The following is a 17,036-nucleotide window of genomic DNA, read 5'->3' as shown; positions in this document are numbered from 1 at the left end:
TGACCTACGTTTAGTGGGGATCCTCTCTCAATGCGGTAATCATCCCATCTCATCTCACACTGTTCATTGGGTGTGGAAACCATACCCCATGGACGGTATGCGATGGGGAGAATACCTTGCTGGTATTCAAGGAAATGGAATAATTCACTTCCCCTTTGGATTCATAAATACCCTGTTAGATTTTAGTATTTTCTAAAATATCCGTTAAAATCTCATTTCCTTAGGTGCTAATAGGATAGTAGGAACATTCCTACTACAAGTGTAACAATAAAATGTCATCTTTATTATCAACTTGGTATGAGTAAGGGGGCGTTGGAGTAATTATGACTCTGAGTCTTGGTGTTTCTTTCCTCATGGGTTGTGGATAACTTTTTTCCATTAGTAATGTACCATTTTCAATAATCCATTTGAATCCTCAAAAAGATATTCTAGTATATTGCATCCATGCATTATAATATTTAGTATCAATAATTCGAACCTAGTTTAGAAAGGAAAAAATTAATAAAGAATGTAAAGAAGACATTGTCCAAATGAAACTTCTATATATGTATTTATAAAATATAATCTTTTTTTGATTGTCCTTTTGTTTTATTTCAAAAAATTTTATAAATCAAAGGTAAAATAGAGTTTTCAAAATAATTTACAAATAATTTTTTTTTAATTAAATCATTTTAAAGAGCTAATATTATCTAGATTGAGCTTCTCTCTAGGGAGCCCAACACGCCCAGAGAGCATTCAACCGTTGGGCTGATGTGTGGGGTACAGTCCAACCCTTGGATGCCCCTTGGGCGTGTCCTGGGTACTGAGCTCAGTGGAGAAGAACCGGATCCATATTATCTAGCCCGTGGAATAACAAGATTTTCTTTCTACAAAACAAAAAAAAATCCTTCAATAAAATAAGTAATGTGTTTATTAACACATTAAACAATCACCTGGCATTTTTATAGCAGGGTCTATGCGGTCTCCGCTGATTTGGTACGGAAATCCCCAAAATATATATATATATATATATATATATATATATATCTCTTTTGGGGGGGTTAGATTAAAGCATCTCAGATATATACCATTTCATATCCTTTTCTATTCCGTCGTCAACAAGTTAAACCGACTTCTCTGTTTAGTCTTTGGTTCCATTCCTCCTTTTTCTCTTCCGTCGTAAACAAATTAAACCGACTTCTCTGTTTAGTCTTTGGTTCCATTCCTCAACAATCTATTTGGACTTCTTCCGTGATTAGCGCTGCATGGCTGGATTTCGAAACCGCTTACTCAAACAAAGTGAAAACTTGATACCATGGTTTGAGGAATTGGTATCGGATCAGTTGGAGCGATCGATTTGTATTGATATCTGTATTGGTGGAGATTGATATCAATTCTTGGTTGATCTTGTATTGATGAATAGGTATAAATTAACCAGGATACAGATGTAAAAAAAAAAAAAAGAACTCAATTTTTCAAAAGAAAAAAAACCAGTGATAAATCTATTCAATTTGGACTAATATAAACCGATTCAGACATGTATTAGATCGATATTGGCCTAGACCGATACCGATTACTAAAACCCTACTCGACACTGTTTATTTGATGGTTCAAGTCAGAATTCAAACCATTTTTTTTGGGGGGGGGGGTGGTGGAGTGTCAAATCATAACTCACAACGTGCTTTAATTGTATATATAAGTGTTTCTCCTTAATCCATAAAAATTGTACCGCACTCGACACTCTTCAACTTAGGCAGAGGCATGTGGATCCGCCAATGCCAAGGGAGTGCCCAGAGGGCATCCAAGAGTTGGGTTCTGCTGCACACATCTTGGCGCACACCTAGGGATGTGTGTAGCACAGCCTAATGGTTGGATACCTCCTGGGCATGTTGGGCTCCCTAGAGACGAGCTCAATCCAAAGGCATGTAAATCCCGAAAAAATTAAGGAAGATTTGGCCTTTCACTTTCTCATACCCTAATTTATAATTGACCTAGAAGTAGGGCTGTAAACGGATTGGATTCGGCTCGGATAGTGCTATATCCGCATCCGATTAGTTATCGGATGGATTCGGATAGTGCTAAACGGATACGGACACGGATATAGATCGGATATTTTATCCGTTTACATGTAAATATAACTTGTCGGATAGCTATAGCCTATCCGTATCCGCATCCGTTTAGCTTTCAAACAGATTCGGATAGTACTAAATGGATACGAACACAGATACGAAAATGGATTTTAACTATTCATTTACACCCTTACCTGAAAGTGCTATTTGGCCTCGTCGTGGCTGCCCTTAAATCGTTAGTCTAAGTCCAAGGGAGAGGTGGTTTGTTTGACTCTCCGTATCTGGTTGCTTGACATTTTGTTGTACCCTTTACCCTACTACACCTCCTAGCCGCCTTCCTTGAGTTGGGACACCACTCCCGGTTGTCTTCTCGGGGTGCCATCTTAATGGCCTATGAGCCCCTGACATGATTGACAAAATGGTTTATCATTGATCACCCATTAAATTGTCTTCCTTACCCATTAGGCTCCTTAACTTACGGGAACTTTGAAGACACATTTTTCAAGCAACAATTATCCCAAATAACCCTACACGTAATCCCAATTCACAAAAAATTCTTATATATGGCCATGGTAAGGGTGTCAATTTGAAATTGTCCAACAACCGACCTCTTAATAAATGAAACAACTCTGAGAGTTGATTTTGGGACTGATCATTCCCAATGGTTCCAAAATCAAAAGACTAACAAGGACCGACTAGAACTGGAACTACTTGGAGAAATTTAAGATGAATATTTACTTAAGGGAAACAGAACATGGTCGCGTTGATCCTATGCCAAGATATAGGAGCATGTGAAATTACCCCCATCCCATGAAATAAAAAATATCATCCATGTTGATACCTTTACACGCACTCTCATTGGCCCTTGTACTGGTCATGGTTAAAAGCATCGATCGATACGATACGATATGAACTGATACACATCGGTATGGTCGATACCGATATGATACATATTGATACATATCTTTGTTTTAAAAAATAATGTCTCAATTGGTATTGTATTGTATTTGTTGATACGGATCGATACGTATCAATATTTACAATACATACATTAAAGATTCAGTGAGTATCAATACGTACCAGCCAATACGGTTCGATATAGATCGATACAACTTGATATATATCGATATGGTCGGGTACCAACCGATACACGTTGATACGGCCATTAAAAGCCCATGTGATTATCAATATATGATGGATAATTTACACATACCACCCCTATGGTTTGACGAAAGTATAATTTTACCCCCCCAGTTTTGGATAATTTTGCGTATCCCCCTGAGGTTCACAAACGTTAACAAATACACCCATTCCGTCAGTTTATGACTAACACTGTTAAAAATATGAGGTGAACTGACATAATTGCCCTTGCAAAGAAAAGAAAAAAAAAAAAAAAAAAAACCTACAATTCATCTTTCCTAAATCGTTTAGGGTTTGAAGAAAAAGGGAAGATGAGTTGCAGGTTAGATTTAGCTAAAATGAAAATCTCTGGTTCAATCTGGAAGGAAGAACATCCATGACAACCTTGTACAGGTATAACGTCATCGAATTTGTAAATGGGAAAGAAGAGAGAGTCTCGGCCTTCTCTTTTTCTCGTCTCCTCTTCATGTCCATGTCGTCGCTGCTATTCTTAGATATCTCTTGTTGGCTCTTGCCGCAGGAGAAGCACCTAATTCGGTTGGACCTGTCGGACGCCGACAAATTGCTTCTCTGCATTGCTTTGAAGGTAGACTCTAATTTGCAAATCCGAGAATTGCTGTCACTCATCTTTCGTTTTATGAGATTTCTTTGAAACGGGAGATTAAGGTGAAGAACTGTGAGCCGATTCTACCGAATGAATCTTTAATGAAGGAAAGCTTTCTGATATCCAGTGACAAATAAGTGTTAAGACAAGTTTGATAGGGCTTAAATAGGGGTTAAAATCGATAATTGACTATTTTATTTTGTCAATTATTAAGGAAGTTTCATGAATCATTTAATCGTTTTATGTGTAAGAAGAGCAAGGAATTAAAAATAACAACCATGGGAACCTGCCACAAATTCCCATGAGAAATCACGGGAATTACATTATCGATTCTCTATTCTTTCCTCAAGGATTTTCCCCTTCTTTATACCAATCGAAGCATCTGGCAAGATTTTTTATCCTAAACGTACTGAGGAAAGAAAATTTCTGCTTCTAACAATAGAAAACAGGAAACCCAAATTTAAATCTGGGAGGTCCAAGCTTGTCTTCTGAGATGAGAATGGGATGAGGATATTGACAAATCCGACGACATTAATACATGTACAAGATTGTCATGAATGTTCTTCCTTCCAGATTGAACCAGAGATTTTCATCTTAGCTCAATCATCTTCCCTTTTTTTTCAAATCCTAAACGATTTAGGGAAGATGAGTCGTAGGTTTTTTTTTTTTACTTTTCCTTGCAAGGGCAATTATGTCAGTTCACCTCATATTTTTAACAGTGTTAATCATAAACTGACGGAATGGGTGTATTTGTTAACGTTTGTGAACCTCAGGGGGATACGCAGAAATATCCAAAACTGAGGGGTAAAATTATATTTTCGTTAAACCTTAGGGGTGATATGTGTAAATTACCCAAATATGATTTTGTTTTGGGTAAAGTACACTTACCCCTATAATGCACCCAATATTCCTCGTACCCCCCTAAGCGGCTCAATATTCCACGTACCACCCTTCAATATTCCACGTACCACCCCCGCTTTACACCCCAAATGTCAAATAGGTCCAATCCGTTAAATACCACTGTTAGATTCCAAAATTTTGACCATTTTACCCTTTGCTCCATTTTCTTAAATCTGAAAAGACTTAATTACCCTCACTTATTTGTTGCCCTAAACTAATTGAAAATGACCATTTTACCCTTTGTTTTATTTTTATAAATGAAAAGACCTTATTACCCTCATTTATGTATTACCCTAACCTAACTTAAAAAGACTATTTTACCCCTATATATTTGTTCCTAAAAACCCCAAAATGCCCTCATCTTCCCCAAATCATCATCTTCTTTTACATACCCACCACCATCATCTTCCTCTTCTTCTTCCACCGCCAACGCTGCTGGAGCACAACCCACCCCACTTTTTATTCTTCTTCTATCATCCACTCCCATTTCATGAATCCTACTGGAGATAGGAGGAGGACGAAGCGTTGGCATCATAACGAGAAGGGCTTTGGAAGGAAGAAGAAGCTGGGCTTGCATGGTAAGAAGGAACAGGGCTTGGGAATGAAGAAGATGTTGGGCTTGGTTGGTGCGAAGAACATGGACTGATGTTGGTTGAAATGCCTACGGCTTCAGTTTGGGGTGGTGTTATGATCCTGCTGTCCCACTCGAGAGTAATGAACTCTGGTGGGTATCCCACATCGAAGAGTAATGAACTCTGGTGTGGACTAATATAATCCTAGGCACCCTCACCTACTGAACCGGTTTTGTGGGCTGAGATCCAGGATCGTATCAGTGGTATCAGAGCTGGGCACCAGGTCAAAGGTTCGAGTCACGGAAAGGGCTACCTGGAGTAGAGTGAAAGCCGTCAAGAAAGGGCTACCTGCCGCCAGGGAAAAACCTTGAAGCAGAGTGAAGCCGCTTGGAAAGGGCTACCTATCGCCAGAGTGAAAGCTACCTAGAGTGAGAGCCGCCGAGGACCACGGCTGCGAAAGTGTGGTGGTCTGTTATGTGTCTAATGGGGCCCACTATAGTGTATGGGCACTAGATTGGGCCAGCCTAGTATGGGATAGGTTAAAGGGCTTGATTTAATGCATTCCATCAGCTGTGGAGCTTTTGGCGTATTGCTCAAGTACCTAACATATCAAAGCAGGCTGCCATGTCTACGGGTCGGGGAACCGGCAGGGGCGACCTATGGAAAGGGCTACCTGGTGCTCAAGGGGTCCGGAGTGAAAGCCGCCATGGAGTGGGCCGTTGGGGACGTCGGTCAAGAAGCGTGGTGCAATGTTACGATCCTGCTGTCCCACTCGAGAGTAATGAACTTTGGTGGGTATCCCACATCGAAGAGTAATGAACTCTGGTGTGGACTAATATAATCCTGGGCACCCTCACCTACTAAACCGGTTTTGTGGGCTGAGATCCAGGATCGTATCAGTGGCTTGCATCCCTGTTCAAGAAGAAAAAAAAAATAGAAATTTAAGCAATGTTGTGGGAAGAATAGCATGAATGACTAAATGGATTGTTCAAATGGGTTCACTGATTCCTCCCTTCTTCAGTCCCAAATCCTATTAAACTCGGGAAGGAACCAGAGATCACAGACTTTCAGTTCCGGCCAAGATTGTTGTCAGATCCAAAATAGAACACCAAAAAGGGGAAAAAATCATTGGAATTTTCAATACCATCCATTTTAGCTCACAAAACGAACAGCAAAATAGGGATTTTGTTTTCAAGAGCCAAAATATACAAGATCTCCTGAAAATGATAAGTTTGCTAGCGATTTCCAAACACCAAAGCCGAAAAATTCGAAGAACATAGGGAGGAAATGTTAAAAAGGGGGAAAATTTCCAACCTCCATAGGAAAACCAATAAGAGATTGGCCAAAAACCATTTCATGTTCCCAAATTCGAATTACATCTAAGACCTTACATATACACTAATATGTTTTTGCATATTGGAGTATCCGACTCCTCTACTGGTGATTCTGGCAGATGGGTCAGCTTCCAAACAGCAGCATCACCACCTTCTGCAACTCCGGCGTCTCCTACATTCAATCTGGTGAAGCCCCTTGTGGCTCAGACGAACTCGACCCATTACGACCCCGCTACAGAGCGTGGAGGGATAAGTTGGAAGCGAGGACCGGAGTTCGAGTTTGAGGGCATTTGTCTTAGAACCCAAAGCCAATGGTGGGTGGTGGCGGTGGTGGTGGTGGTGGTGGTGGGTATGTAAAAGAAGATGATGATTTGGGGAAGATGAGGGCTTTTGGAGTTTTTAGGAACAAATATTTAGGGGTAAAATAGTCTTTTCAAATTAGGTTAGGGTAATACATAAATGAGGGCAATTAGGTCTTTTCATTTATAAAAATAAAACAAAGGGTAAAATGGTCATTTTCAATTAGTTTAGGGCAACAAATAAGTGAGGGTAATTAAGTCTTTTCAAATTTAAGAAAATGGAGCAAAGGGTAAAATGGTCAAAATTTTGGAATCTAACGATGGTATTTAACGGATTGGACCTATCTGGCATTTGGGGTGTAAAGCAAGGGTGGTACGTGGAATATTGAAGGGTGGTACGTGGAATACTGAGCCGCTTAGGGGGGTACGAGGAATATTGGGTGCATTATAGGGGGGTACGTGTACTTTACCCTTTTGTTTTTGAGATCAAAGATTGCAGTAGATTTCATAGAGAAAAGAGATTTCATAGAAAAAATATAGGTTTCAGAAAAACTTCATCTTTGTATTTAAATCATGGTTTTTAATCCTTTTTTTTTTTTTTTTTCCTATTAATCAATAGATTTAGATAAAACTAAGTTTGTTGATGCATCAAACTTGATCATTGCAAGGATTTGTACTCAAATCGATGAAAGTCTCTTGTCTCGTTATATATTGTTCTCCATTTTTGTGTTTATGTATTATACATGTTATATATTGTTTATTTATATTTTTTTTGCTCCAACAGTGTATTTCCATGTGTATCTTGACCATTTTCATGCGTATTTGCAATGTATGATTTGTATTCCTGACACGGTACAATACAATATGATACGTCTTTAAAATCACCCTTTCGATACGATACCCGATACCAATACTTTAAACCTTGGCATTGATGCAGGGGTCATGCAACTAAATAGTGATCTCTTGCACTCTACTTATTTAAAAGTAGTTAATTGTTATAAATTATACAAGGGTTATGTCTTAATTATAAAGCGAACTAAAATAATGTGTCAAAGAAACACTTTAAATTTGAATGTTTGAGACTCTTAAGGGCTCAAAACAAACTAGAATCAAATTATGTCGTAATTACAAAGAAACACCTATATTGTAGTGTTTTGAGTACTTAGAACTGTTTAAGAACCAAAATCACAACTGGACCATCCCGTTATTAGAATGGGCTGGATCAAAGTTTAATAATCATTTAATATGCGAAATGAATTGACCCCTTGAAACCAAAAACAATAAAAAAGCATCATGGGTCTTGCATTGGTGGTTGGTGCCACTCGTCGTAGTGGTGCCTGAGGCATCCTCTGTTAGGAACTTGGGTAGAATTCATCCTCAAAAGCTAGTCATTAAGGAGAAGGAGCTCAAGTACCTATAAATCTCTACATTAGGCTATTCAGTTCCAATGTGGGATTATTGGTCTTGCGTGGAACCCCAAAAATCTCTCTCTCCACGCAGAGACATACGTGGGAACCAAGATCTTCCCTGAGGGATTTTTTTCATCCTTAGAGGCACACTGGAGTTGCCACTCCCCAGCTCTAATACCACTTGTTTGGAACTTGGGTAAAACTCATCTTCAAAAGCTAGTCGTTAAGGAGAGGGAGCTCAAGAACCTATAAGTCACCACATCAGGCTATTCACTTTTGATGTGGGATTATTTCTCTTGCGTGGAACCCCAACACCCTCCCCTATCTTTTGCAGCAAATCAGGTCCTTTCTGTTAATAAGTGTTGGCTCTTTCATGAGCCCCTCCTATCCCCATCTTAGAAACATTTAGAATTTACTTTTTAAAATTCTCATTGGAAGTGAACTTACCCCCTAAATCCACTTGAGTCAACTATCTTTACATGCATCACAATTGATACATCTCATGTTGTATGAGCCATGGACTGATTAAGAGAGAGAGAGAGAGAGTTTAGCTTGGTTGAGAAGCTAAAAAGAAGGGTTTCTTAGAGCTCTAAGAGAAGAAGTGCAGATGTTCTGTAGAAAATTTAATCTCAGGGATTGGAATTTCTTATGATCATTTTGTGCTATATCTCAGAGTCTTGTACAGTCGAAAAATCGAAGTTACTGCTAGTACATGTTAATGGGATTCTCTAAGCTTTAAAAAAAATTATTGATGAATTTTATGTAAGGGTATTTATGTAATATCCCTTCATATGTTCTAATATAATCCTACTTGTGTTAATGCCCAGGCTGTGAGGGCCAATCTAGTAATTAGCCCATCTGACCTAAACCCTAGTTTCCGTATATATACTAGCTGGAGGCAGCAGTCTGGGTATTCCAAACTAGATACCCAGGGTGTAATGCTTTAAGCAACCTTGTGCTTAAACCCAAAACCCTAACAATCTTAAAGCATTAGGTATTTTCTCTCAATCGACTTTGGAGATCGAATTACAGTTGGGAGATCAGTTTTGCAATCCTAGTTTTATTGGCATTTATCATTCACGGCAAGGTGACCTTTGTGATCGGTTTTAGATTTCTGGATCTACAACTCTGGTTTTGATCTTTTTGATGCGGGCATATCATTCACGAGGGTTTCGTGTCAGGTGTTAATTGCGAAGTGGAAGCCGCAGTTGATTCCTAAAATCGAATTACGTTTGTGCCTTTCAAAGCTTTGGTTATCGTGCTTCTATGTTTGTCAGAGAGAACATCCAAAGCTTCTTTATGCGGAAGTTTGCCCTTTTGTTTTCTAATTTCAGAGATAAGCCTTTGTTCCATTAATCTATCAAAAGTGGTTAAAGAGAAAAAGCACTTTGATTTGATTGATCATTGAAAAAAAAAAAAAAAGAAGTCAAAGCAATCAATGCTTTGAATTGAAAAGCAATTGATTTGATTCTGATTTGCAATAAAAAAACAAAAAAAAAAGAGAGGCATATAAGAGTACGTTGGAATAAGCAAAGCTTTGGCTGTTTTGAAAAAAAAAAGGCTTTAGTTTTTATTTGCTTTTGGGTTCGGCCAATACTTGTGAGCTGCCAATACCTGTAAGCAGTCAATACCTGCACCAACAACTAGTATTGGCGTGTTCGTTACGAGTGTCGATGCTGCTGCATCGTTGTGATCCTTTCCTCCGCCGTTTAAATTCAGGGTTCTCCATCTCAGGTGTGATTGTTCCTTGAAGTATTTATTTTTATTTGAATTTTTTACTTGAGCATATAAACAAATCACATAACAATGGACAAACATGTTGTTCCAATTGAGATGATCAAATTGGAAAGCTTTAGTGGCTCTGAGTTCAGTTCTTAGAAAAGGAGGACTCAGTTTGGACTGAAGTACCTCAATATTTTCTACACTGTAGTAAATTCTTTTTCTGATTGTACGGACCTAACTGAAGCCCAATGGATAAGTGATGAGGATTTTTGCAAAGACTACCTATTGAACTGCCTGTCAGATAGGCTGGCAGAGACCTATAGTAAATATGAGTCTGTAAAAGAGATTTGGGAAAACCTAGAAGCCCAATTCAAAAAAGATGAGGACCTATCAAAAACTCACTTGGTTGACAAGTTTATGGACTTCAAGTTTCAAGAAGATAATGAGATACTTCCACAAGTAACAAACTTTGAGAACTTGAGAACAAAATTGAACCAAGAAAACATCCCTGTTATTGATGCATTCTTAGTGGGTGCAATTATCTTTAAGTTACCCTCTACCTGGCATTCTTTTAAAACTGAGATGCATAGAAAGAAAACACAAGTGGAGCTGGATGATCTCAAACGGTTCATTAGAATCGAAGATGAGAACAGAGCCAGGAATAACTTGGAGATGGTGAAACAATAACAGACATCTGCCAATTTAGTTTCACAACTCAAGAAATATCCTAGGCAATCCAAGCCACCTAAGAAAGAACCCCAATAGTTGGAGGCCAAAAAGACTAATTTTAAAAACAGGGGCAAATGCCGCAACTGTGAAAAGTGGGGTCACTATGCATTTTAGTGTAGGGGTCCTAAGAAAAGGAACACTGACATACTACAGAAAGAAGTTCACATGTTGGTGGACAAGATTGAACCTACTAACTTTGTTGCCATGGTTGGCAAAGGTAAGGGGTTGGCCAGTACATCTTCAGATTGGTGGTTAGACTCTGGAGTGACTTGTCATGTTTGCAATAGCTAGGACCTGCTCACTGATGTTGTTCAAGTAGTAGAAACTGTCACTGTTGCAAATGGAGACATCGTGGAAGTGGCTCAACAAGGGACAGTGAACCTGGTTCTATCATTAGGTAAAATATTAACTTTGAAAAATATTAAAATCTTTCCTGGTTTTGAAAAGAATTTAATTTTCATTGGAATTTTGTTTGATGCTGGCATGTCTATTACTTTTAGTAGTGGTAGAGTAACATTGTCTGTTAACTCTTTTTATTTTGGATGTGCTTATAATTTGAATGGTATGTTTAGGTTGAGTTTAGCTAATGAAACAATAAACCAGGTTAACCATAATTCACTCGATCCCAAAATACTACATTGTAGGTTAGGACATGTGAACTATAGGAAAATACTCAAACTAGCTAAAACTCATAATTTATCATTAGACACTTCAATTAGATTTAACAGATGTGAAGTGTGTGCTTAAACCAAAATAACTAGAAAATCATTCAAACCGGTTTCTAGGAGCACTCAACTTCTTGAACTTATACATTCTGACATGTGTGACTTTAAAGCTACATAACTAGAGGAGGTCGGAAGTATTTGATAACATTTATAGACGATTTTCTTAGATATTGTCATTTATACCTGTTAAAATCTAAAGATGAAGCATTTGAAATTTTTAAAATTTTCAAGAATATGGTAGAAAATCAGTTGAACTTGAAAATTAAAAGATTTAGAAGTGATAGGGGAGGAGAATACAAATTGACAGAGTTCAAGGAATTCTGTGCCTCTGCAGGCATAATCCTTGAAACTACTGCTCCTTACTCACCTCAATCAAATGGCATAGCTGAAAGAAAGAATAGGACGTTAACAGAGATGTTAAACTCAATGTTATTGACAGCTAGCATGCCCTCTTGCTATTGGGGAGAAGCAGTGTTGACTGCAAATCATATTCTAAATAAACTACCACATTTAAAACTGAATTCTACACCTTATAAACTATGACATAATCATCCATGTAGATATGACACTCTTAAGGTTTGGGGATGTATAGCTTATGTTAAGATACAAGACCCTAGGAGACCTAAGGTAGGAACTAGAACAAACACTTATGTATATCTAGGTTGTGCAGAAGACAGTGCTGCAGGCCGATTTTTAGATCTATCAACCAATATGGTGATAGAATCTAGGGATGCTATATTCTTTGAGGATAAATTCCTTAGAGATAAAGGTCTGACCTTACCTGGTCTGACTGAAGTGGTTATAGAATCACCTTTGAAATCTGAACCAATTGTTTCTGACACTACTCCCACAATGCTCCTTGAATCAGAATCTAGAAGAGTATCTACTAGAGATCGAGTACCCAAGAATTTTGGTAAAGATTTTGTGACTACCATTTAGAAGCTGATCCATCCACCTATAAGGAAGCGATGAGATCTAGAGACTCACTATTATGAAAAGAAGCCATTGATGAGAAAATGAGCTCTTTAATGCAGAATGAGACCTGGCACCTTGTTGATCTGCCTAGAGGGGCCAAGACAATAGGGTGTAAGTGGGTACTGAAGAAGAAACTTAATTCGGATGGGTCTATATCCAGGTATAAAACACGATTAGTAGCTAAGGGCTATAAAAAGGTGAGAGGGATAGATTATTTTGACATCTACTCCCCGGTCTGTCATTTGGTAACAATAAAGATTCTTCTTGCCATAGCATCTATTGAGCACTGTGTTGTGCATCAAATGGATATAAAAATGGATTTCCTTAATGGAGACCTAACAGAAGAAATCTACATGAACCAACCTGAAGGGTTTGTCATGGAAGGTTCTGAAAATAAAATTTATAAATTACACAAATCTCTCTATGGTCTTAAATAAGCACATAAATTGTGGCATGAGAAGTTTGACAAGACAGTAAAGAGCCTTGGTTTTCAAACCAGCAACTCGGATACGTGTCTCTATTTTTTGTCTGAGTCAAACAAGGTCGTGATTATTTGCTTGTATGTAGACGACATGTTGATTCTAGGTTCTGGTCTCTCTGTAGTGAGTGACATTAAAGAAACCTTGTCCAAAGAATTCGACATGAAAGATCTCGGTGTGGTAGACACCATTCTTGGGATGAGAGTAAGCTTCAGTGAGCAAGGGGTCACCCTTAGGCAGACTCATTACATTGAGAAACTACTTTCTAGTTGGGGATACAGTGATTGTAAATCGATTGAGACACCCTATGACTATAACAAACGGTTGAAACCTAACACAGGTGACACCGTGAATCAATTAGATTATTCTTAACTGATTGGTAGTCTCATGTATGCAATGAGTTGCACTAGGCCAGACATAGCCTTTACGGTAGGCATGTTGAGACGTTTCACTAGTAATCCTGGAAAAGAACATTGGGATGCCCTATCGAGGCTGATGAGATACCTTAAGGGTACTCAAGGTTATGCTCTATGTTATACTGGACATCCTCCAACTTTGAAAGGATATTCTGATGCATATTGGTGCTCAGATTTGGGAGACAGCAGATCCACCAGTGGCTATGTATTTACACTAGGAGGAGCAGCTGTAGCATGGAAATCCAAGAGACAGACTAGTATTGCTCTGTCATCTATGGAATCGAAACTTTATGCTCTAGCTTCTGCGGGAGATGAAACAGAGTGGATAAAGGATCTGATCATGGATATTTCATTGAGGATTTTTAAGTTAAACTCTATATCTATATTCTGTGATAATCAAGCAACAAAGACGATTGTGAATAACTCACTCTTTAATGGTAAGAGGAGACACATCAGGCTGAAATAGACAATGTTGAATTATAGAACAGAACAAGGGATTATCACTTTGATTGATGTGAGATCGAAGGATAATACGGCAGATGCCCTTACAAAGGGTTAAACAAAGATCGAACATTCAAAACTACAGGCGAGATGGGGTTAAAGATAATTTAGTCAGGTCTTAACCTAACCCAGTATTATTTTGAATTATTTGAATCTCATCTAGCCTTGGTAAGCATTCGGGACAGTTTACATGTTTCAGATAACTTAGTTAAGTTACTAAGTATGGGGGTTTGTGAAACCATTCCAAACTTGATGGTGTAGCAAATTTTCATGTAAAGTCTCCTTACTTTGTTATTCCACAAAGGAATATGGAAAATGTCTGATATGTTTCAATGATATTGTGCTAGTCTTTATGTCATTCCAAATTTGATGACATGTCTTTCATAGTATGGTGTACCATTCCAAATTTGATGATACAACATAAATCTATGACTGATATGACGAACACAGTATTCCAAATGGAAACATGGTATGGTCCTTATGATAGAGACTATATAGGATCGAGTTCTTGTAAAGAAACTTGATGATGATGCTTATTGTTTTTTGATTTACCTTCAGCCATATATGAAATGTATTAAGTTCTTATTGTTGAACTAGATACTATTATGCAAATGATTGAATTCATAATATCTTATGAAATTCATATTTGACAAATTACAGAGAATGGCGAAGATGGAGGAGAACGGTTGAATCTGGATCTCGATGAGGATGACTTACTTGATGAGTAAAGTCACATGGATTGCTAGGACTTTTCCTTTTGATTATTTCTTTTGGTTTAGCAACTTGCATATGGAACTTCGGATTTATTGTTGGGTTTAGTTTTGATCTAAAACCCTAGTATTATTTCTTTGAGTTTACTTATTTCTTATTTGATTTATTGGATTATTGATATTCAATTTATTCAATTTATATTGATTCAATTACTGATTGAACAATAGTTCCTATACATGTGTAATGGATATATGTAGAACATAGGAGGAGATTGTAAGGGTATTTATGTAATATCCCTTCATATGTTCTAATATAATCCTACTTGTGTTAATGTCCAGGCTGTGAAGGGCAATCTAGTAATTAGTCCATCTGACCTAAACCCTAGTTTTCCTATATATACTAGCTGGAGGCAGCAGTCTGAGTATTCCAAACTAGATACCCAGGGTGTAATGCTTTAAGCAACCTTGTGCTTAAACCCAAAACCCTAACATTTTAGAGGTGATTTAATAACATATTGTTGATGTGTGAGGTAACAAAATATTATTAAACAAAATATTACAAAAGATTTTATTTAAGCTATAGTCTTTATTATCTTAATACAATACAATATACTGTCACCATGCATGGAATTGACTAACACTCTAGTCTTCATTGTTTTCCCTTCTCCCCACCGTGGATTTGGACTAACACTCTCGTCCTTATTGTTTTCCCTCTCCTCTTTGGAAATTAAACCAAGTACAAAAGATGGACCATCTTAACAAGTGAGGTTGTCACCAGGAGAAACACCAAATTGGTTACAGTAGTCCTGATAATATTGAACACGAGCTTGCACAGCTCCTGAGTTTCCACCATTGCATTCAATACTATTAATGGATTTAATCGTAGCTCCAAACCCTTGTCCAGAAGTTATGATTGAGTGACAATCGTTCATCCAGAACCACAATCCTGTCTTGAACGAAATCGCAACATCGTTGGCCACAATTTCAGGTGAATTTAGTCCATCAAATCCTATACTGTTTCCTGCAGCTCCATAATTATAGTTCCATGAGAGTTGTAGTGGCCCACGGCCGTAGTAACCCTTGCCTGACACGCACGGGTACTGTGTGTTTGATTCGTCGCAGTAATCCTTAGAAGCTCCATCTATCTCTTCTATGTAACAAAAGTCTGTAAAAGCACAAAAAATGGATTTATGCTTATATTGATTTATTTTAATGAGAAATAGAAATCATAAATCATATCAAACACATCTATTTATGTTTATGTGTCAGATAAACATAAATTTAAACCATACTAAAGAAAATGCCATGAAAGTAACCTGAAAAATATGAAGAACTTACGTCCAATCTCATGAGTAACATGGGCGAAAAAGGCAGCAATTTCACGTTTAGAGTCATCAGTTGTTCCGGTGGTGCCGAAGCTAGTGTAGGAATTAGTTGCTTCGAGGAACGCATCACGAGTATAGAAGCTCTAGCCGGCACAACTTGAGTCAGCTTGGTTGATTATCCCATTGAAGAAATCTTGTGTAACTATATCACCCACCACAATGCCATTAGACGTCGATGGCGACGATCCATCACAAGGCCCCGATTTACATCCAGTGCCACAGTAAGCGCTGCCAGTTCCGCAATACCCATACTGGCTACAGCAAAGGCCAGATGCACAGCCACAGTTCTGAGCCATTACTGTAGATTCTGGCATCATCAGCCCGGCTAAAATTCCGGCCAGAGTGATGGCTAATAGGATTTTGGGAGAACCCATTGAGGAAGACTGAGAAGGAAAGATGAAATTGAAGAAACTGGGATGAGAAAATAGTGGAAGAGAAAGGGTGGATTTATAGAGTATTAGTGCGTGTGAGACAAGCTGAGATGTCCACATCAGTGTGTTGGCAGTCTAGTAGTTTTCCCAACTCAATTGGTGGATGGAATGCTTTGCATCAATTGACTTGGGGCTGCTAGCAATTCCGTCTGGTTTTCTTATATCGTGTATGAAGACTTTTAGGAGTCAACAAAATGTGATTTGTATCGAAAGTTAATGCACACAATTTGGTTGGTTCTCACCATGTGGGGTTGGCAACCCTGAGGCCGGATCTTCTCCAATGACATTTAATCATGAGAGTCGATCTCCCATCATTCATGGGATGTGATGATCACCTTTGGAATGTTGGGACCACATCCCATAGATGGTGGGAGATCGATTCTTATGATTAAATGTTATTGGAGAGGATCTGAATTCGGCACCCCGTGTGGGTAGCTGAACAATTTAACATAGGATTGACTTTTCCTTGACCTAGAGTTAGTGGGGATCCACTCCCAATGTGGTAACGTGGATAGCTAAACAACTTAACATAGGATTGACTTATCCATGACCTACGATTAGTGGGGTTCCACTCCCAATGTGGTAACGTGGATGGAAATGGATTTCCTCCAGCCGTGGCAAAAGCTAGAGGGTCCATCACCGCAAAACGATAGCAAA

The 17,036-nt window shown here is 38.3% G+C and overlaps 1 pseudogene; it reads right to left on the bottom strand.

The window, feature by feature from the left end:
- Positions 1-9,763: 9,763 nt before the first annotated feature.
- LOC122667861 lies at positions 9,764-16,325 on the bottom strand (annotated as a pseudogene).
- Between the last annotated feature and the right edge of the window lie 711 nt (positions 16,326-17,036).

Source organism: Telopea speciosissima, chromosome 7 (assembly GCF_018873765.1).
Source record: "Telopea speciosissima isolate NSW1024214 ecotype Mountain lineage chromosome 7, Tspe_v1, whole genome shotgun sequence".
NCBI classification, from domain to species: Eukaryota; Viridiplantae; Streptophyta; class Magnoliopsida; order Proteales; family Proteaceae; genus Telopea; species Telopea speciosissima.
The sequence above is the reverse complement of the archived record's forward strand: the minus strand, read 5'-3'. Positions and strand labels throughout refer to the sequence as shown.